The following is a 21841-nucleotide window of genomic DNA, read 5'->3' as shown; positions in this document are numbered from 1 at the left end:
AACATGACATTTTCTGTACGTTACACGAAAAGCAAACTCAGGAAAACATTACGTTTTCCTCTATTTATACACATTAACCTTCCCGGAGAATGCGTATTTTCAAGCGTTAATTGAGGTGCATACGTTGTTGTTCACTCGAGAAATGCCAATGAACAAAACGAAAACAAACTGTTTGCCATGCGTTAACCGAACGGTTAATGCCGGAAAATGAATTGTTTTCGGCGAAGAAAAACTAGCGAATAACTAAACGAATACTGGGATTTACCGATGCGAAAACACACAGAGAACGTCCGGTTTTCCGTTAGCAAAACACAGGTAAACCCTTGTAAAATGCAGCGTTTTCCAAGAATTCAACCTTCATTTTCCATAAGGTGAACGCTAGTTTGTTTTTCCATAAGTGTTATTTGTATGTAATGCTTGCTGTATGGGTTATTAAGACCCTGCTTTTTTGTTCTTGTTGTTTTTTTGTTTTTTCTTATTTTAGATCAAATTGTGCCATTAATACGGTCCTTCCTCCAGAGGTATTGGCTCTTTGGTCCTCTGTTGGACGGAACAATGGCTAATTCTTTGTTTAATGCTTCCATTTTTTAATTATCCCAGACCCCCCTTTGCTTGCTATTAATAACAAAGTCTATTTTAGTACAAATTTGGCAAAGGGCGTACAGTCAGTCACTTAGCGGGAACATGAATATCTTACTTACAGTTCAGTCAACTTCCTGTTGTTACTAAAGAGTCCAGCTGGTAGCTCTGCTATCTCATTGTCCTGTAAGTACCTACAAAATGAAGTTTACTCTGAATTTACGGTCTGTTTTAAGTTAGTATTTCTGGTTCAGAGTCAATTTGTGGTTAAAGTAGTGAGTGTCGAGGGTTAACATAGAACAGAAACCCAATGGTGTTTATAGGGTAGCAATTTTTTAGCTACATAATCGTTCCCAAAACTGTATTGACTCTTCCTACTCGTTTCTATTCAATTTTGCTAATCGTACCGGTTTTAACCGGTCTTGCTGATGTATGATACCAAAACAAGATGTTGCGAGGCAATTTTCCTCAGGGCTACGTCTCTACCCGCTTTATAGGTTTATTTCATGAAGTTTTGTGGTGTCGTCAATGTTCTTTGTGTCAAAAAGATAGTAAAGGGCTGTGCTAGGTCATAAAGGGGTAAAGGGGAGAGCAGGTGTCTGAGTTTTGTCTATCTGTGTACTGGGAAAGGGGAATTCCAGCAGTTAGCACTAAATCAAACACTCTACTAGAAAAGTGCTGGAGAACTTGAGCTGAAGCTATTGGAACTGTGCTCCATTTGGACAGGAAGTGGCTTCTTTGTTTCATTCGTTGTCAAAGTGTGAGATTTTTATCAACAACCCGGGGCTTTGCACTTTGTTGGTTATTCATCATCTCACATTCGACTTGCTCTCATAAAATTATTGTTAACTAACATTTGGATAAATTTGGTGCTGTTAAACACCTCGAAAGGTACACCCATTATCTCTGTAAAAAATCCACTGACGAAGCAAGAGGCTTGGGTCGAGACTCCGCAGAAATATGTATTAAATAAACGTGTGTTAAAGTAACCACAACATTCCGATTAAATAAAAATAGAGAAACTTCTTAGAATTCCAAACTGAGGGATAACAAATTGCCTTGAACGAAAACTCAAAAACAGTAAACAAATCCATAAAAACAAAACAACCAAACATGCGCGAGAAAAATAGTCCACATCAATTTTCCAGTGTCAAGGTTAAAGTTCTTTGACCTGATTAACTAATTTGTAAAATCACGCGCGCTGCGCGTGAATACAAAAAGTATACAAAAGGGAGGAGGAAAATTGCAATTTCAAATTTAAAAAAGAAAGACATTTTCTACAATCTGATTGTTACCCAATCCCTACAGGAATATTTTCCTGGATTTAAGAATAAAGTCGTACATCTTCAGCATTGTTGCCATGACGTAACATTTTCTCGTATTTACAATCTTTTTTTCCGCACTTTTGGAAAGGGAAAGAAACTCGCTGAGGACCTAACAAAGAACAATAAACACTTTACCCAAAAACTTTCCAGGAAAAATGTTATCCTTTCAAGTGAAAATAAATATAAAGTAAGAATCCTCACTTACAGCTTCTGCAGCTCAACCAGTGAAGTAAACACGTCACCAGGTAGCTTCACAATCTTGTTATTATGTAACCTCCTACAGAGTCATTCATGTTTTCCACAAATGGTAAATTATCAGAGTAATAATATATAATTACATCCAAGACATAAAATAGGCCATAAAAAGGTCAATATTATTGAGTTGGTCTTTACTGACACTCTCTAAGCCAGCCTAAGCTCAATGAATTCCTTAGTCTCAACACTGAGGACAACTAAAAGTATGGTGTGGTGCACTTAATCTCGAGTACTTGACACTGAAAAAAATGCCAACCAACTGCAAGTGGTTTATGCCACAAAAACGAGAAGCCCAACTACACCTACCACTGTACGATGAATCGCTCTATTTAAAAATCAAGCAGTAAATTTCGCTAGTCGAAAGCGCAGCTTCTCATTTCTTACCACTAAGTGCATGGTGATATGTAGTCTTTCAACTGCATGCATTTTAATTTAGTGGATAAAACTTTTTATTCCCTGCTTTCGAGAATGATAATTCCCCAGCCTATCAAGCCTGATTATTTTCTTAAAGATCTATGCCTAAATAGTAAGGTTGTTTCTTTAGAGAGTGCAATGGTTTGTTAATTACTATGTAAACATCCCTGGCCTCCTTTTGTTTGCCATGAAAAAAGGGCCATTTTAGCCAGCAGAAATTTGTGCTTGAAATTTGCAAATAGCGAAAAGGCAAGCAATTGGCGGGCAGATTAAAAAAAGAATTATCAAGCTATTCTTTAAATCCTTGAGTTTTTAACTTACAGATTTATCAACTTGAAGTTCGTATGGAAGGCTCCGGGTGCTAGCTCTGCTATCTGATTGTCATGTAAGGACCTGCGTCAAGGATGTGCCAAGAGTTTAAGGTTTGACCTTAGCTTTAAACCAATCAGAACTCCATTGGAGGCCCTATTATAATTTCAAGTCTTGGGAATGATAAATTTCCCAGCCTTTCAAGCCTGATTATTGTTGTAGAGATCTGTGCTTAAATAGTAAAGTCGAGAGAGTGCTACAAATGTAACATTTCATCTAGATTTTTAAAACTAATCAGAGCCAGCTTTCATGAAATTACAAGGTGCTCTTGTCATGGAACAGCGACCCAATCAATAAGTAGATTATTATTACTAATATTTATGCGGCTATTCACATCAGCATAACTGTTTTGATTCTTGTGTTCAGTCGGCCGTTTGTGGAAAGTCTTGCCAGTCTAGTTGACAATGAAGCAAGACGATTGGTCAAGTGATTTTGTAAATCAGTAATGTCCAACGCTTGATTTGTACTAGCTCTAATATTTTAATTCACAGATTATAGTGACATTGTCATCGGTTTTTATGTCACGCAGATATTGCTAAAGGGATATGGAGTGTCCTAAGAAAATAACTAGGCACTGGGTTCAGGGGGCTGAGATTTTCGCACCGGAAAAGAGCGAAACCAAGAAATGGGGAGAAAAGTTACCCCTGGTGTCGGACTGAGAAAAGAGTACTGCAGTACGTCTACACATTATTTAAAAGGGTTTATAAAGTCCCTCGAAGTTCGGAGAAACTGTTTTTGAATCATCTTGTCGAATGGCCCATTATTTTCAATTCAGGATATGCATTCATTGTATGCAAAAAGTCCAAATCGATTGTTATCTCTCATGATGGCTTATGTTAGTGGAAAAACCCTATAAAAAGGTGTTCCGCTGACCTATTTGAAATCATATTTCTGTTAAAATATCCTATATATCCTAAACGATACATCAAATTTTTACCTTATGAATGTCTTACTTACAGTTCAGTCAACTCGGAGTCGTTATTGAAGACTCCAGCTGGTAGCTTCTTGATTTGATTTCCATTTAAGTACCTAAGAAATGGACAAAACAGAACCTAAGAACGCTCCTTAATGGATAATTATGAATCCTACAGTGAGTCTATGTTATTTACCCTTTGACCATTTTTTCTTTAAATTGGGCTAGATAAACTAACGGGCTCTCCGCTCAGGGAAGAGAGAAAATGTTCCTTATCCTCGGAGAGGATTGACGGTTTTGTCACAAGGCGCTTCGCCCGGTCAAACAACACAGGGCTCTACTGATCAAGGGTGGTGTGCATCATACGGTAAGCACTAGTCCGTGTGATTTGGTTTTCTGTAGACACTGCATGGTGTTCAGGCGTCTGTCTGGTTCCTTCGTTACTGACGTGTCAAGAAAGGCAATCTTAGTGTGAGTCTATGTTATTTGTCCTTTTCAAATATTTTTTGTTTAAATTGAGTTATAGATAAACTATACTAAGAATGGGTTTAAAATACCATTTAACTGAAAAGTGTCATGAAGTCCCTTTATGTTATTGCTTAGCTTTTCCCTCTGGAGAAAAGGGGAGAGCTGCGTTTTTCCTCCTTAGGATGGCTTATCTTCTGCTCTGCTAAAGATGTCTGACTGAGTATTTCTTGAAACTACGGAAAATATCTGCACGCTTGATACGTTTAGAAAGTTATGGTCTATGATGTGTTGTACGTGATGTTGTAAACCAGTTATGTCTAAGGCTTGATTTGTATTAGCTCTAATGATTTAGGTCATAAATTATAATCACATCGCCATCGGCTTTTGTCTCACGCAGATATTACTATAGGAATATGGAGTGTCCTAAGAAAATAAATAGGCACTGGGGCGAGGGGGGCTGAGATTTATCTATTTTCGTAAGGGACAAGAGCAAAACAAGGAGCTTGGAAAAACAGTTACCCATGGTGTCGGACTGAGAAAAGAGTACTGTAGTACTCTTATAATCATTTAAAACATTTTATGAAGACCCTGGGAGCTCGAAGAAACAATTCTTAAATCATTTTTTCGAATGCCCCATTTTCTTCAGTACAGCATATGCATACCTTGTATGCCGAGAAATCCAAGTAGACTATTTTTTATTTTGATTGCTTTTGTTAGGGGAAAAATGACATGAAAGGGGATCCGCTAACTTCTTTTGAGACAGTGGGATTAGTTACGATTGATAAAATACAACACCGTGATTTTAAGATTAAGGTCAATTTGTCTTTCTCAACAATTCTTTTTTTAATTTTTATTGGGACTGATAATATTACCTTGGACTGGGTGATCATATGGGTTGAATAAACTTGATTGATATAACGGAAATTGTGTTCCTCCAACCCCTTTTCTTTTTAAAGTAGTGGGATTGGTAACAATGGCAATGGGATTTCGAATCCTGCCAAATAAGCGTGTGATAGGATCTGTATTAGTCGCTTAAAAATGTGTCGTGAAGCAGACACATTTTTAAGACGCAGATGTTTTTTTTGTAACTTGCAACTCTTGCAGTGTGATAGATGGACCAAATAAATCTCCACGCAGTTTCTTGATTGTGTTATTAATGAAAGTTCTTCTAACATTACTTTATTGTTACCAGTCATGAAGATGTGTTCGCAAATGCAAATGAAGTAGGTGCTCTAAGAGGGCGGAATTGGTCACCAGTGATGGTTAAGATATCTTATTCAAGTCACCTGTAACTAATGAAAAAAGATACTCTCCTCTGATTAACTCACACGCTCCAAAAGTCATTCCGCTCTCTTTTAATCACGTATTATCCCTTTCGAAGACCCCTGAGCTTAAATACTCTTAAATTAACTTTCCTTCTCGTCAATAAGTTTCTAAATGACTTATTAAACGTACTTAATGAAATATTTGAAGGAGAATGAACACAATATTCCCGTTTGACCTAAAAATAAGACTGAGTGTTTGTCCTTTTATTATTTTTTCCCTTGAAGCTCACAGTTTCTCTCAAGCCTCGCTCTCTTAATTTTGCAAAACAGATAACGGACAAATATCGGAGCATTTCTTCGAGGCAAACGGTGGCCGGTCTTGTTGGCATGCTTAATAACGGCGGAGGTCTCGGTACGGGTTAAACATATAGCTCTTTCGTGTTCTCTCATTCTCTTCTGCATAGGTCTTCTTGTTTCACTAATCTAAATTTTACCACATTCACAGTGACTCCTCTAAACTGCACTGTACTGTCTAGCTGGGTTGAGAGTGCCTTCTGGTCGTACTAAATACGATCTTTAATATTGCGCGAATGCCTTGTCGTTTGCAGTTTCCCTCTAGCCTCGCTCTCCATTTTTTAGAACAGAAAATGGACAAATATCTGAGCATTTCTTCGTACCAAACGGAAGCTGTTGTTGATAGATTTATGGCAAATGACTGATAATCGCTGTATTTGGGAAGAATTCAAGTAATGGCTCCTTCATCAAGTTGTCTCAAGTCTGTAGATAGTGGATATATCCTAAATTTAGGTTAAACATCAATTTTATCATCTATGTATTTTTGTTGTCCCAGTTTCTGTTTGGCCAAAGAAAATTTAAAATTCTGCAATACATCTCTTCGAATGGCTGACTCCAGGTGGTAGCTCCTCTATTTGGTTGTCATCCAAGTCACTACGAGAAGGATATATCCTTAATCTAATGTCTTCTCTGGTTTACTAAACCTAAGTTTTTTTTTTAGCCCTGATGAGATTTAAAGAGACCATAGCATACTTTCATTATCAAAGTTAAATAGCGCTATTTGGCTTCCGAGTAACTTAGTGCGGCTGCTACTAGCCAGCAATTTCTTAAGCACAAAAGAACGATAAGGTGTTGTTGCGGACTTCGCCGAGTTAATTGTTTTTTTTTTTTACGAAAATCTATGAGCGATGTCTAGTTACTTTCTCGATTTTTGTCATAGTTTTGATCAATTGGTAACCGGACCTCTTGCTTCGCGGTTGTCCTATTTTTTTGATCAATCGTATGATTACAGACCGAATTGGACTCCACTTGGTCAGATATTAACGCCTGAGTTTGTTATGTACAGGCGAGTCTACCCGGAGCTGTCATTGAAAACTCTAGGTGGTAACTCCTTGATTTGGTTTCTATACAAGTAACGAAATTGGCAAAGCTAAAAGGGTAATCACAAGTATAGAGTGTGGTTTATGTTACTGTGTTCTTTTGAGCATAATTTTTCAATTTTGTTAGAAAAAATTTAACTAGGAATGGCTGGACCTGGAGTTCTTAGGAGTAGAGCTCTTAAATTATCTTTTCGAATGGCCGAGTTTCTGCAGTTCAGCAATTCCACTACAAAGCTTACAAGAATGAAAGATTACGCCATTATCTTTATTGGGAAGCACTGGATAAGTTATGGTAATTGAATTCCTGAAAAGGGGGGGAGGGATGGCATAACAGTTCAACTCGTTATGTACATTGATAGATATGATACTTGTACACGTACCATTCACGAGTTTTATGGTTGCGTTTGGCAGGGATGTCCTAGATGCTTTCCAGATCGCGGTGAAGGCTTGTGAACATCCCGACCGCACCATAGGAGAACTTTGGGAACTCGCCTATGGTAAGAATTCACGAGGTGTGCCACTTTCCCAAAAAATAAAGAGTCAAGAGACGTTTTGCCAATTGTGTCAACACCTGGCTGAAAATTAATTAAGAGGCTAGCCGTTGACCATCGTGGGTGACAATGCGAGAATTCCGATCCAGGCCCGGTAGGTGCGAGAGTATAAGGAGCGGGAGAAAATCAAGTTAGTTTCTGAGCAGATTCAGAAGAACCCAGGTCGTAAAACCGTCGGTGGCTTTATTAATGTTAAACTCCTTCTGGGGCAAGTTTGGGGAACGCCTCAACAAATCCACAGCCCAACAAATCACAGCTACACACGAACTGTTTCAACCGGTGAACAACCCTCTCCTGAACATACCATGTGTTCGTATTTCGTCTAAACTATCGGCGATAAAGAAGGAGAGGCAACAAGAGACGGAAACCTAAGAACATTGTGCAGATCACTTGGTAAATATGACAAGGCCTGAGAATATCAGGAGGAGGCACTCTCAGTCAGAATAGAAATCGGCGGAAAAAAAGAGAAGCGGGAAGCCAAGGAAACTTACTGAACTAGGAGGTCGCGCTTATAAATGTCTGGGACGAAATTAAGCGCCCTCTTGCAGATGAGAGACGTAATTGAGATGTAGTCACGCTTTATCAGAGAAGCCTCCAGTAAAGAAGTCAAAACTGTGAAACTGGTCAAACGATACGGACTGCGGGTCTTTAACAAGCGGGTAGCGAACAGAGAGACTTTCATTTCGTATCCTTATGGATATGCACGATTGCCTTTGGACGAAGATGTAGACATGAGCAATGTAGATACGTTAAGTAATTAGTAAGATAAAGAAACAATGCTTCGATTTTATGTTTACGGTTTTTTAAAAGAATCGTGCATGAGAGATTGAAGTTTTAAAGCTCGAACTACGTTCGAGTGTGCTAAGGAACGTGATATTCACGTTGCCATTGGTGGAATACACGTTTGACGATTTAGTATAGTTACATTTTTGAGAATGTTTAATAACGAGGTTTATTAATTATGGGTTGATTGCTCGTTTTACAACCTGAGTGGTTTTTTAGCTTGAATAATTTTCTTTGCTATTTGCTCCATCAAGGTCGTCTTGCCCGCCAAGTTGCTGACAGCTTTCACCATCTTGTCATCAGCAACGCACTTGTTTTATAGACTCCTAGCGTTGGCACAGACGATGTCATGTTGTTTGGCAATTCAGTCCAGCCTGTTAATATCAGGATCTCATTGAGTCAATCTCTTTTTTAAATTCGTTCCAGGTCCCAGATGTTGATGCCATTTCTTTTCTGAGGGAGAGTAAGGGTAGAATTCTACGCCCAGAATTCAAGAAATATTCTTTGATCTCTTCTACGAAGAGATAGCCGAAAATCGATGTTACTTGTAAAAACATCTCATGGCCCAAAGAAAACGTTCCTGAAGAGCATTCTCCGCAGGAGCATAAATAAATGCTGGCAATTGCAAATTCTCCAGTATTCCATTTATGCTTACTGACGTACGCCTTGCTGCTGTAAGACATCTTCTGCCCTTATAAGGCCTATCAGAGTTGTTTGCTCAATTGGTAAGAGCGCCGGATTGTGTTGTGCGAGAGGTCGAGGGTTCAAGCCCCGGCCGGATCAATACTCATGGTCTCAAAATAACTAAGGGGAATTTGCTACCTTTCTGGAACAAGAAATGGATAGATAATCTAGTCTTCTCGGATAAGGACGAATAAACCGTAGGCCTCGTCTCCTGCAGGGTTAGGGGTAGCAGACGTTAATTTGGTACGCACGAGACTACTATGTGGTGGATTTCCTCCCCTGGGGTGGGATGGGTGGGTGCTGACCCTGAAAAGCCCTTATGGGGAGTGGTCAATTTAACCTATGTAACCTATGTAAAAATTGGATAAGGTTACACTCGTGTGATCAGTGATGGAGGTACAAGTCATAAACCAAATTAAAAACTTAGACAAGAAAGTCTGCAGAATTGTAGGTCGGACAATTTGCAGGCTCGGATATAAATTTTTTGTCTTTACTTTCAGCACCAGACTTGTGAGCACGTACATTTTGTTTCCCAATTCAGGCCTACTCTGGGGTCTTAAGTCGCCGTAACTTTGGGCGACTTTGAGCAATTCAAGGTGACTTAAGGAGACTTAAACAAAATTGGCAAAAAGAACATTGCAACTTTAGGCGATTTAAGTCGACTTCAAAGTGACTTAGGGTAATTCATGAAATAAACATTAAAAAAATGCAATAAAAAAATGGGGTCAACGTGCTTGTTTAAGCGTCAGCAGGCTCTTAAAATGGAGTATTTTTACTGGTTGTGCATTAAAAATTCGAAACAAAATCACCTTTATACAGAATTTAGCCTTGCTAACTTGAAAGACACAAAATTTTACTTTAAAATTAAAGCTTTTTTTATCAAAATAAGTAGCATTGCTTCTTTTTAGCTGTTTTTGATGGCCTGGTTGTGGGGATTTTGCTCTTTTTCGGACAGTTTCGTGGTTAGCTTGAAGTCCTCGCCTTGGCCAAAATACACCAAGTACGGAACTATTTTCCAAAAAAAAATTGTTCTACAACCAAAATTTTTCCTTCTTCAAATATGTTCTTTCTTAGACTATTCATAGCAAATACCAAAAAAAAAAAAAAAAAAAAACGGGTGTCACCGTGCTTGTGACACTTTCACAAACTGCCGTGAAAGGTGGACGTGGTTTTGAGATCACAGTCAGGATAGAGAATTTGCACGGTGAGGACTGGGACGAGACACAAAATGGTGCCCATCGTGTTCGAAGTATGCACTAGATATTAAGCTTGTTTTCGGTTGTTTTCATGTTCTTGATATCGCCAACACAGAAATTCATACTTAGAAAGCCTGCATAAATAACAGATATGAGGTAAGTCAAGATTTGATGAGATTTTGAAGCTATAAACCTTTAGTTGAAACTGTTTTGTTGCGCTGGCGTTTTGTTAATTCCAGTGAGCTAGGGTTCAATATTTTTTGCTTTGGGGCAATAAAGGCTTGACAAAGAAACTTGAAAAAAAGACTATTGATTCCTATTCTTTGTATGTTTTGTTTTTCGGTTTCTATACACAGCAAAATGGGAATTCTTCACCCATCACTCTAATAGGAGTTCTTAATTAAGAAATATTTAAAGAGGGAGCCCAGCTCGCCATAGCGGTTTTCAGTGAGGCCCTTAAAACTAACGATGTATACAATGAGTAATCACGTAATTAATAAGTCAAAACTCACGGTGGAAATATGAAATATGAAATATCGAAAAGTGATATATACAGTAGAATGTAGTATACTCTGAAAAATACAAACTGTACTTTAAAATTTGCTTTTTATAGTTCACTGAGAACCACACTTCAATGTCTCACTGGTCCTCATTCTGACTACTACATTTTCTGTGCAAAAATTATTTCAAAACATTAATTGCGCAAATCACAATCTTAATTTGCATTATCTATAGGGTACTGACATATTTGCGCCAGCACCCGCTTGTTTGAGGAGACTCTGGGTTTGTTGTCAAACCTCTCCATCAGAACTTGCTTCACCCCTTCTTCCTTGCCTCTTTGGCATACCACTTGTAGGTGAGGGAGACCCAAACCTGAGCTTGTACACTTAATGGCCATTGAGGCTGAAATGTACTTCTCTCTAACTAATGGCTGCAGGGTATTAACCAGAAGTTTCTTTTCCTCGAGGAGCTTTTGATAGGATGCCACCCATGAAACTTTGAAGCTGTGCTTTTGTATCAGTTTGACATTTAGAAACTTGTTCACTATAGCTGGTAGAGTGTTTGCACATCTGCAAGAGCATTGTGAGCTTCATAGGATTTACACAGAAGATCTTGTACAAGGTTTTCTTGGCTATGGGATTTCCTTTCAGGAAGCAATTCCCTGAATGCTGGAAGAGAGTCTGTAAAGCCAGAAACTGTTTTGACTAAGTCCTCCATGACTCCATCTTTCTCTGCTGCTTGCACCAAGAACCTGGCATCAAAGGATTTGCAATTGTGTACAACTAAAATGCAAGGCATTCTTGATTTTCAATTTTCAATGAAGGTCTTAAGGGCCACATCAGTTGCAATGGCATCAGTGATTGGCTTCCCATCATAAAACAGTATTCCTCTTTGGAAGGTGAGTCTGTTCACAGCAGATGCTTCTGGTGATATTACATTACAGGGCTTGATATAAATAGAGAACTCATCTTTATCATCTGTTGCTGCAATTTGTAGGATTTCAGCATCATTACCTGTTTTACAATATTGTAATCCAATTATTACTTTATAAAGATAATAAAAAGAAAAGTGTAATAAAAAAGCTTAGTGCATCTATGCAGGGTATATCTAAAGTAAAAATAGGAGCCATTTCTGAATACCTGTCCTGCTAATTTGCATCTCACCTATTTTGTTTAAAGGGCACCTAAACCCCAAATTTTTTTTTCGCGTAACAAAAAAGGGTTTTTTTTTGGAGTATTTCTATGCAAAAATTTTTTTATTTGCTCAAATCTTCAATTTTCTGTGCCCAGTCAAAATACAGAAAATCGGCCGCCATCTTGGCTCAGAATGGAGTTTAAAGAGGAATGGTTCTATAGCGGGTAATGTGACGTCAACTCGAGAACATGAAAGTCTGCATTTCACACATTTTCACTTGTTTGGGAAGGTTGTCGTCGATATTGTCCGAAATATGCCGACTAGGTGTGCTGTAGGAGGAATGTATGAAGCGCGATACCTTCTTGCAAATTTCGCACATTGCTACATAGTCCTATGTCCAACACACTTAGTCGGCATATTTTCGGACAATATCAACTACAACCTTCCCAAAAAAATGAAAATGTGTGAAATGTAAACGTTCGTGTTCTTAATTTGACGTCACATTACCTGCTAGAACCATTCCTCTTTAAACTCGGTCGTGAGCCAAGATGGCGGCAGATTTTCCTCATTTTGACTGGGCAGAGAAAGTCGAAGATTTGAGCAAATCAAAAAGTTTTTGCAAAGGAATACTCCAAAAAATACCCTTAAGCGAAAAAAAGTTTTTGGGTTTAGGTGCACTTTAAGAACAAGGCACGATAAAACAAAGGAATCTATGTGATGCAAATTATCAAGATGAGTATTCAGCAATCTAGCAAAATAGAAAAACAATTCCATCATTAAACATAATTATTCTCTAATGTGCAATTCAGAAATACCCTGCTAAGACAAACATCATTATATTCACGTTGTTACATTTTTACTAAACTAGCTGCCGCCACCCTGCAAAGCTAATTTCCCCTTCCAGATGTTTCCAAATCAAATATGATTTGATGGTAGTCTTTGGTCAATGATACTTTCTCAATCTTTGAGGCTGCAGGTGGTACTGGAATTTCCTGAGCAGCATTGTGTCCATGAAAGCCCATTCCACAACTATACTGTTGCCCTTCTCTGTTCTCAAGCTGTTTTGTCTTTTTCAACTGCTTCTCTTTCTTCTCAATTCTTTTCTTCTTGTACTCTCTTGTTCTCTGTTTCTCTTTCAAACTTAGAGTTTTTCTTGTCCATTTTCTTTGCAAACTTTAAAGAAATGGAACCTGGAGATACTTGTGTCTTCATAAAAGCCTAAGAGAAATTCACCAGTCTTAGTGAAAACCATATTCTAAGTAATAATATTGTGAAGTTTTACTGATTTGTTTTTTTTTGTGACTTATGATATGCAAGGTACTGGTAGTACAACACGGGACATGGTGGATAATGTGTAATGTTCAAATTATAGATCTCACAAATTGGGAAGTGTACAAAATGCTCATAATATTATATCTGCTCACCTGAGAAACATTAGATTGGTCTAAGTTCTTTTGGCGAACAGCATATGCAACACCGGAAGTCATTGCTTTCGCTAGATCCATAGTGTCTGGTCTTTGGAGCTTTGCTTCCTATAGTGTTGTTGAGTGCTTCATTTACCTGGTTCAACCCAAGGGGTCAGCTAGCTTCTTGGCATTTGAAGCATAAATCTAAATTGAAGAAACAAATGATTTTTATTCACTAAAATTTGGTATCTCATGAAAGCTTGTAAAACTGAGAAAGAAATTGATAGTCCCCTAACACTTATAACTTTATCCCTTGTAGTTATTAATTAGAATACAATCATAAGCATGAACACCATTTTCTAAGAGTTGTGTTCCTCTACTACATGTAAAATGGTGGGAATAGGGAATTTGTGAGGAGCGAGCTGTGCCACCATACATGTACACTGTACTTACTTCTAGGATCTTTTCCAGGGACTGCCTCAAGCTTTTGTCCATCAGATCCTTGCCATGGGGAAGGCCTCTGTGTTTGTAGGATGCAGAATTTTTTAAGTAGCCACACCAGTTGACACAGGAAGAATGGTCACCATAAGCATGGGGCACAATAGACTTCACACCATTTCGCACACCTTCTTCATCATCCTTACTCTGCTTTAGTGCGTAACCAAAGCATCGCTGGAAATACTGTATCACCATATCTGTCAGGCTTTCTTTTGGGTCTTGATGCTGTATAGTGAGCTACCAAAGGATCTTTCAGCATGGACTACGTCTGACCATTTTTCAACCTCATGGTCAACATTTTTCCTCACTTTGCTTATGGTGGATGAGTCATCATCCCCAACATGTACAGATACAACTACATTTTTTTCTCCACAACTGTTAAGCAGAGTAAAACCACAAAAATAAATTTTTTTGCCATAAAAAGTGAGGGCATTCAAACTACACCAAGGCATTATCCTAAAGTATTTTCTTTTCTGCATTTTTAACATACTCATATTATAAAATGAAGGTGCATTTTTATGTTTGCTTTCTTGTCAAATTTTGAATCCTTATTACCAAGGGTGTAAGGTATTGTAACACTTTCCACTGTTTATGGCTCAAGTGTCATTACTATAACACTGATATCATAAGAACAGATTCCACAAGTCTCTCTTTGCAGCAATAAACTATGATTTAAACATGTTAACAACTATATTATAATTGTTATTTTATATTTTATTTTTACTCTTACATACCTGGTTAGTAATTACCTTTTGACTAGATTAACACAAACATCAGCTTCCATAGCTTTTGACGAGCCTTCCCAGTTGAGCCTGCAGTTGTGTATGTGAGGCTTTTTTGACTGTCTGCTGGCAGTTTCACATGTTGCACACCTTTGCAAAAGACATTGTGAGTAAAGGTCCTGGGTAACACTTTCAATAGGAGGCAAATATGGGTGAGGTCATATGTCGAATGATTCTGTACTTTTTTGATCAAATTGAAAAAAACCATAGCTCTTGTTGTTTACAACAAGGTGCTAGTAGACAAAATACATGTATATACATTACCTTTTTGACCTTGAACCATAGCAAATCACCTTGCCAGTTTTTAGGCCAACCATGGACGCCAACACCTAGTGGTGAAAGTGAGGATATAATATTTTATTCATTTGTTTAATTAATTTTGACTATTGGCTGACACCAGAACTGTCAGTAAGCTAAAGAACAATCCAGAGGAAAAAAATAGCAGCTTTGTATGAAAATGCATATCCAAATGCGCCCTTTTCAATTCTTTCAGATGTAGAATTTGCAGTGTACCTGTCAGGCTGTTGTGGGCTTTTCCCCTTTTTTGCCATCCTATGTCATATGATGCTCCTATCTCCACATTTCCCTTTTCATTATCATCTTTCCACAGGTTTCTTTCGCCTTCTAAACTTTCCAGACATAATTCCTTTGCCAACTTTTTAATTTGGGGCCCTACTTCCGTCTCGCGAGCCTTCAGCGTGGACTCTCCAAGTGATGGTATATTAATGGATGACAACAACTCGTTTACGTGGGTAGGACCTATTCCTACGTGTAGCATTCCTATAGATATGTCCATTCAACATTTCAAAAAATTGGCTAGATCTTAAATAGATGCTGGAAAACCATATTTTTCTCAACGTTAAATGTAAACAAACCTGCCGCGAGCTTCCTGCTTTCACTAAAGATTGGTCTCCCTCGCGTTGTTCCGGTGCTACGGTTGGTCTTGTTTGTTCGACCGATATTTGTCTCTCCACATTCAGAGTTTGAACAGCATATGTAGAGTAAGGATCCTAGCCCAGACAGTGTTTCTCATATGCAGTCGGAGAGCCGTAGAGCTGCCCCACAGGCTTCACAGCGTCCATCGAAAACCTCAGTGAGGACATTTAATTCTACAACTCGACGGCTGCAAAGTGGAAATCCACTGGGGACATCCGGATCATGCATATTCTTTTCATTTTCTTGTTTCTTAAGAGCAGACCAGGAAGCTTTCAGCCAATTTTTGGCATTCTTATTGCGAATAAAAGCTTTCGCTTTGCAAAAGCGGCCCTTGTCCTTCTCACGCTCGCGGGAAGAATGGCTGCCATCTTCGATGTTGCAATGTTATGCGCAGAAAAGGTTGCGCAGTGCAAAACAAGGGAATCACCATAAGTAAATTTGTCCTCCTGCTGAGCAATTGTTTATAGGTATTGTGGGTGATGCTATAACCTTTGACAGGGTAAATTTGCCTCTGTTCAACTCACATGCTCTAACAACAATGCCACTTTCTTTCAATCCCATATTATGGTTGTCGAAGACCCCTAAGTTTAAACACCTCAGACTCAGCTTTAACAAAAATTGCAGCCTTACAAACTCTTTTGATGCAAGAAATCAAAGAAGGAGCCTAGAACCGAAGTTAACGAGATTGCACTGTTAATAAAGAGATTTTGAGGTCATAAGAAATACCTAAGAAATGGAAATAAATTTAATTTAACATGTACTTAACGGGTAATCATGATTCCTAGACTGAGTCTGTTTTATAATGATAGTAAACATAATAAACAGTTTTGAACGTGGAGAAACACTTAGCTAGAAGCTAGTTTACAGGTTTTCCACCAAACAACTGTTTTATCGAGTCCTTTAGAAAAGAGCTTGGGAACTACAGCTAAAGTTCTTGGAGGTAGCATTTCATAAAAAGGGCAAGTGTTTTATCAGGGTTTCTTGATCACGAGGAAAGTGGAAAATCACGCATATATTTAGTTTATCTTTCTGTTGCTTCATTAACACATGTACATTTTGCTAGCAAACGTAATGAGAGGTGTTTTCATTTTAATCAGAGGCAGTAGCACTTTCCATTGACCTCTTCAATTGCAATTTTGAGAAGCGGAAGAGCTAGCAATGTGTAAGTCTACCCGGTTTTGAACTAAAAAAGTTACCACAAGGAAGTGTTTGGGTTTGAACCTTCGAAGCCTAAATGTACACAGTACAAAGATAAGTGGGCTGTTCATGTTTTTGAAATTGAAATGCTGCACGTGACAAAAAAGTTCCTTTTTACTAGAGCTGGATAGTGTGTTCAAAGATTATGATTTTCACCGAGTGCAAAGTCTTGAAGAGAGGTTGGAAGGCCTGGACACCTTTACCCAAAACTTCTGGCTTACAAAGTTCGTCTGATCTAACGAACAAACACTTGTTCAAGTACTGCATTCTTTGGCAAATTGATTTCCAACCACGCTTGCTCATCTGCTTTGTTTACTGGGGGTATCAAGGTTCGAAATAGTGGATGACTGAAAAATTTAACATTATACCAACGCTTTCAGATATCTGGAAACGGACGGCAAATTCATTGTTCGCTCTCAGTAAAGCTGAAGAAAAGCACGATGTTCATCGCATGTTATTCAGCACCAGGAAAATACCAATGAATAGCTGTTTTCCTTAATGTTTTTCTCAAGTTTTCCCGTGCGCGTGAACGCTACATTCCCAAGCGTCTTCCCACAGAATAACTAATGGTGAATGCCATGAAAACATGATGTTTGGGATTGTTTTCCTGCTCCACGAAAACGCTAGTATATAGCTTGTTTTCCTAAATGTTTTACTATAGTTTTCCCGAGCGCACGAAAGCTGGATTTCAGTTTCCAAGCGTTTTACCGCAGAATTACCATCGGTGAATGCCATGAAAACATGATGTTTGTTGACTATGAGAGCGATCTTCGCAGTAACAAACACGACCTAAGAGTGAGTGTCAGCAAGAATCAAACAAAATCGGAAACTAGCGGCAAAAATGTGAAAAGCGAAATTTGCTCAAACTCCGGCTACTATATATATCTTATTAACCAAGCGCGAGGGCAGTACGGGGAGAATATCGGCTCGAGGTCTTGACAGTAAGGACCTCGCTGTGCTCGGTCCGTAAAAAAAAGACCGAGGGCTGATATTCTTCCAGTACGGTCCCGAGCAAGCTTGGTTAATAAGAGATTTATTATACGACTGAAGTTCGAAGGGACACAAGAGTGGTATCATTCGGGACCATTCGGGACAGCGCCCGGTCCAATACTGAGAGAATATTGACCGACAATAGAGCATTTCGATTGGTTGATTTTAGTTATTGGCCCTCTGACTGCCCGAGTTATGTAATGATAGTCCATACTGAACTATTCATCGCTTTGTGGTTCATTTCTCGAATAGATTTTTGTTTTGGCGGAAAATGGCGATACTAGATTTCAGGGCCAGATGTGAGCAAATTAGGCTTGGGAATTAGCAATTTTCAAGAAAACTTGATGCCTTAAATAAAGAGCCAGAAGATATTCACATGCAATCAGCTTATTTCAAAACTTTTCCAGGTTTTGCACTGTAATTTCTATGACATTTGAAAAGAAATCTGACATTTTGCGAGATCTGAAAGATCCCCCCATGTTCAGGCTTTATGGAAATTACTTCTTTGCTTGAAAAAACAATTTTACCCTCCTACCTTTATCACAAATAAAATTAAACTTATGGGTCAAACCCCTTTACAATAGGGCTTTTAACTGATATGACTTTTGTTCTGGGGAAATAAGGCTGTAGTTAATGAGAGCGCTTAAACTTGCACATATTCGCGAAATCAAACGAGATTTTGCGACCGACCGTGACAGACAGATCTATTAATTCCGCCCATGCTCAACAAAAAAGCTCATTGAAAATAGAGTGGTCATTCCTGTGGTAGTTGAGTCGTGCTATTTGCATGTATTAATCTTTTTCTTGTCGTTTTTATCGTTATTCTTGTTGTATTTTTATCTTTAACATGTATATGTTAACGTGCTCGTGTGGTTTGCCGGGTGGGAAGTCCATATAGTGAAAAACTGTAAGCTGGTCAACTTCGGGCTTGAAAATGCTTCCCGAGGTCGCAAGACTCGGGCAGCATTTTCAAGCCCGAGGTTGACTGGTTTATTTTTTCCTATGGTAAATTGGCTTTCAAGTGGGTTTGTTTACGCCACTGTGTTTTTTTAATTGGCTTACAAGCCTTCTACAAACCATTCATAAAAAATTTTCGCAACAACTAACTTAGATACTAGACACCATAGTATATGTTACAGAACAGATACTTCTCAATTTACAACAAACTAAGAGCGAATGTCTCCAAGGATCAAACGAGGTCGTAAATAGGGGGCAAGAATGCGAAAACTCGAAATTGTTCAAACTCCGGCTATCAGTCGTCCCTATAATAGTATTTATCTCTAAATAAGGTTCATTTGTCAAGTAATTCGGTGTTTCGCCAAAAAATGACGAGAATCATTTTGGTGGCCAGATACGATGAAATCGAGCTGCCAGGTAGTAATAACGTGTACCGACTACAGTTATGAGCGCTTGCCACAGCTACAGGTACAGCCTCGTGCCAGGTTTGAGAGGAAGGCCACAAATGGCTTTTTACTTCGAACTGTAATTTCCGATATGTCAAGACCAAAGGATTCACAGATACCCCGTAACATAGGTACAGAAAAGGGGCCAAGCTAAGAGTTCAACACTAACTCACAGATGTTGTAGGAGTCATATATGATTAAATGTGAATGCTTAGAAGCAAGGCGAGAAAAGTAACCGCTAATTTGCTCGTTTGTGAGAAAATTTCCATAGCTAAATAGTCTCTCCCCGTTGCTATCTTTTGCATTCCTCATGGCTTTAGAGACTTCATCAGTCGGGTCCGCCTGTCTTCCCTATTCCCTCTCCATTTTGAAACTTGGAATTGAGGTACTGCTTATGATTGTCAGTAACCTTTGTACTACGGGACTGTGTCGATTTCAGTGCCCATCCCATCGGAAGAGTAGTGGGCACAGTTGGTAGTGATGGTTTACTACCTTCTAGGACCGTTGGGCATTTACTCGCGCCACAATCCAGATTAGTCGCGTATTCTATCGTGGCCCTGTCAAAGAGCGTTTCATACTCTAGAACACGCTTGTGCTTTCCATAGCCCAGGTGTTGAACCAGCGATGAATGCCGTATAAACGTCTTAACACATCCCTCTTCTACGCATGTAAATAATGGACAATTGTTAGCAACATCAACATCAACGCCTGACTCATCTGAAGACTCATCTACGCAATCGGAGTTGCCTTCTATATCAGTTGGGGGGTTCGGCCACCTATTCGTCTGGGTACTACTGGAACAAAGCTTGTGATAGTCTCGCTGGTCGAGGGCCTGATCTCCATCGTCGGTAGTTCCGATTGTTCAGGGACATCGCAGTTTGTCCAGGGAATACTTTTTCCAGGGCCAATATCGTAGGCTCTCCACGTTCTTATCCCTTCCTGGCCGTAGCAAAGGTTTCTGAGAAAACTTACTTTCTCCCACTTGAAACTCTTGATGGATGGAGCTTTGGGAGGACTGCACACCCCTGGAAGACTCCATAGCTTCTTTAATCAATGCAGCAATCTCAATGTGGTGTCCAGAATTCAGATATTTCACCATCTCTGACTTTATAGTGGCTGCCTTGCGATCGCAAGCGCCCTTTCCTCGACTCGCTGTGGCTCAGAAAAGTCAATCCGAGAGATCTGAAGGTCATGACGTTTGGCAATCTGAGGAGCTGTAATCAGAGTCTGCGCACAATGATAACATCCAGCGTTGTAGCCTCGAATATAGATGGTCTGTAGTTCTGGCATAATAGTCTTGAGTTGACTAAAGATGTCATCAAGTACGCCTGACACCGAGCAACTGTCTTGGGCGGTAGCACTCTCAAACACATGAACCAATGTCATCATCTCCATTTCTCCGCCTTTGCATTTAATCGCCACTGCTATATGCCACGATATACCTCTTTTACCAAACCAATCCGACTGGCTTTCCCGGAACTTAAGTGAAAGATATTTCATCACCCAGTCAAGTACTAGAAAAATGGGTGGGGCGCTGAGGCCGCTCATGATGTCAAGTCTGCATTCATCCTGATTTATAGACCACGATAAATGGGCTTTCCAGTATTCAATGCTCTGTTTGGCCTGGGAAATAACAAAAGACAGTTATTCATTTTCATTGTCCGAGCATTCAGCAGTTTCTAAGCCTTCCTCAATCTCCCTCATTACAGACGAGACAAGCAACCAGCGGTCACAGCTGTCACAATGGGCGTGGCCACAAGTCACAAAATAATTTGGGTCGTCAGGATCACTCAGAGCGTATGCTCTACAGTGGTCAGGGACAGCGGAGCTGAGAATTAATTCACCACTTTCGAAATTCCTCGATCCGCTTTTCTATTTGCTCCATGTTGGGATAAGACTTGTGGCACACAGCACTTGGAAAGGTTTTACCGCCAGCCAGGTCCGAGTTCACGGCGGTGGTGTGAGCAGATTGTGTCTAAACTCTGCGTCTCGTCCTCGCGGAAAACACCCACTCTAGCAAGTATAAGTTGACTTTCCGTTTTCACTCCAGAAAATGACCAGTGAGAACAGTCATTCGAAATATCCTTTGAGCAATTGCGTAAAGTAACAATTTCAAGACTCTTGCTTTTATCTAACCTATCAGACGAGCAGTCTGTTCCAGTTATTCTATGAAAGGAGCATGAGAACGCCATTGCTGAGTTGCATAGCGTGAGACAGGCCGTGGGAAAAATTCCCTACAATTGAATTGGGATCACAACTTGTTTATGAATAGCAACATAACAACAATGATAAATAGTTCATTTCAAGGCTTTTAGATCAACAATTGCATAGCCCCTAGTGATCAGTGATGAGATTTTGATTCTTTAAAATATGAATTATCTCCAGCTGGCGGCTGTTTTAAAATAGAAATGGTATCAATTGATTAACCCTTGTACCTGTAAAACAGCATCATTCACCTGAAAAAATACTGTAAATGTGCTGCATAATTATGGACTGTTCACATAAAAATATCTTCCAAGTTAGTAATATAACAAGCATTCCATTAGCTGCTGTATTTTCTCAAAAATTAATAAATAACAAAACTCCGCCATAACAAGAAGATACATTTTAATCGACTTTGGGGCTTTGGACTGGAATGATGGAGCTGTCTGTCACCGTCGGTCACGCAATCTCTTGTTTGATTTCCCGAAAAATTGCAATTTTGAGCACACTTTCACATAGCACAACCTAATTTCCCCAGAAAAAAAAAAAAACTATATCGATATCAGCTAAAATCCCACTTCTTCAGCGTTCTAAGC

The 21841-nt window shown here is 39.2% G+C and overlaps 1 long non-coding RNA gene and 1 pseudogene across 2 annotated transcripts; one reads left to right on the top strand and one right to left on the bottom strand.

Moving 5' to 3' along the window:
• The first annotated feature begins 10042 nt into the window (after positions 1-10042).
• On the top strand, positions 10043-14412 carry LOC148743094 (uncharacterized). The gene is made up of 3 exons (XR_016002212.1): positions 10043-10352; positions 11164-11595; positions 13709-14412. It is a non-coding gene; the product is annotated as an uncharacterized LOC148743094 (long non-coding RNA).
• On the bottom strand, positions 10491-13960 carry LOC148743095 (uncharacterized; annotated as a pseudogene). Its single transcript, XR_016002211.1, has 4 exons — positions 13691-13960; positions 13256-13441; positions 12715-13049; positions 10491-11710 (listed from the first exon to the last, which is right to left on the bottom strand). The product of XR_016002211.1 is annotated as an uncharacterized LOC148743095 (transcript).
• Positions 14413-21841: the final 7429 nt, after the last annotated feature.

The sequence above is a fragment of the Stylophora pistillata genome, chromosome 1, assembly GCF_964205215.1.
Source record: "Stylophora pistillata chromosome 1, jaStyPist1.2, whole genome shotgun sequence".
NCBI classification, from domain to species: Eukaryota; Metazoa; Cnidaria; class Anthozoa; order Scleractinia; family Pocilloporidae; genus Stylophora; species Stylophora pistillata.
This window is presented reverse-complemented; position numbering and strand designations above follow the sequence as displayed.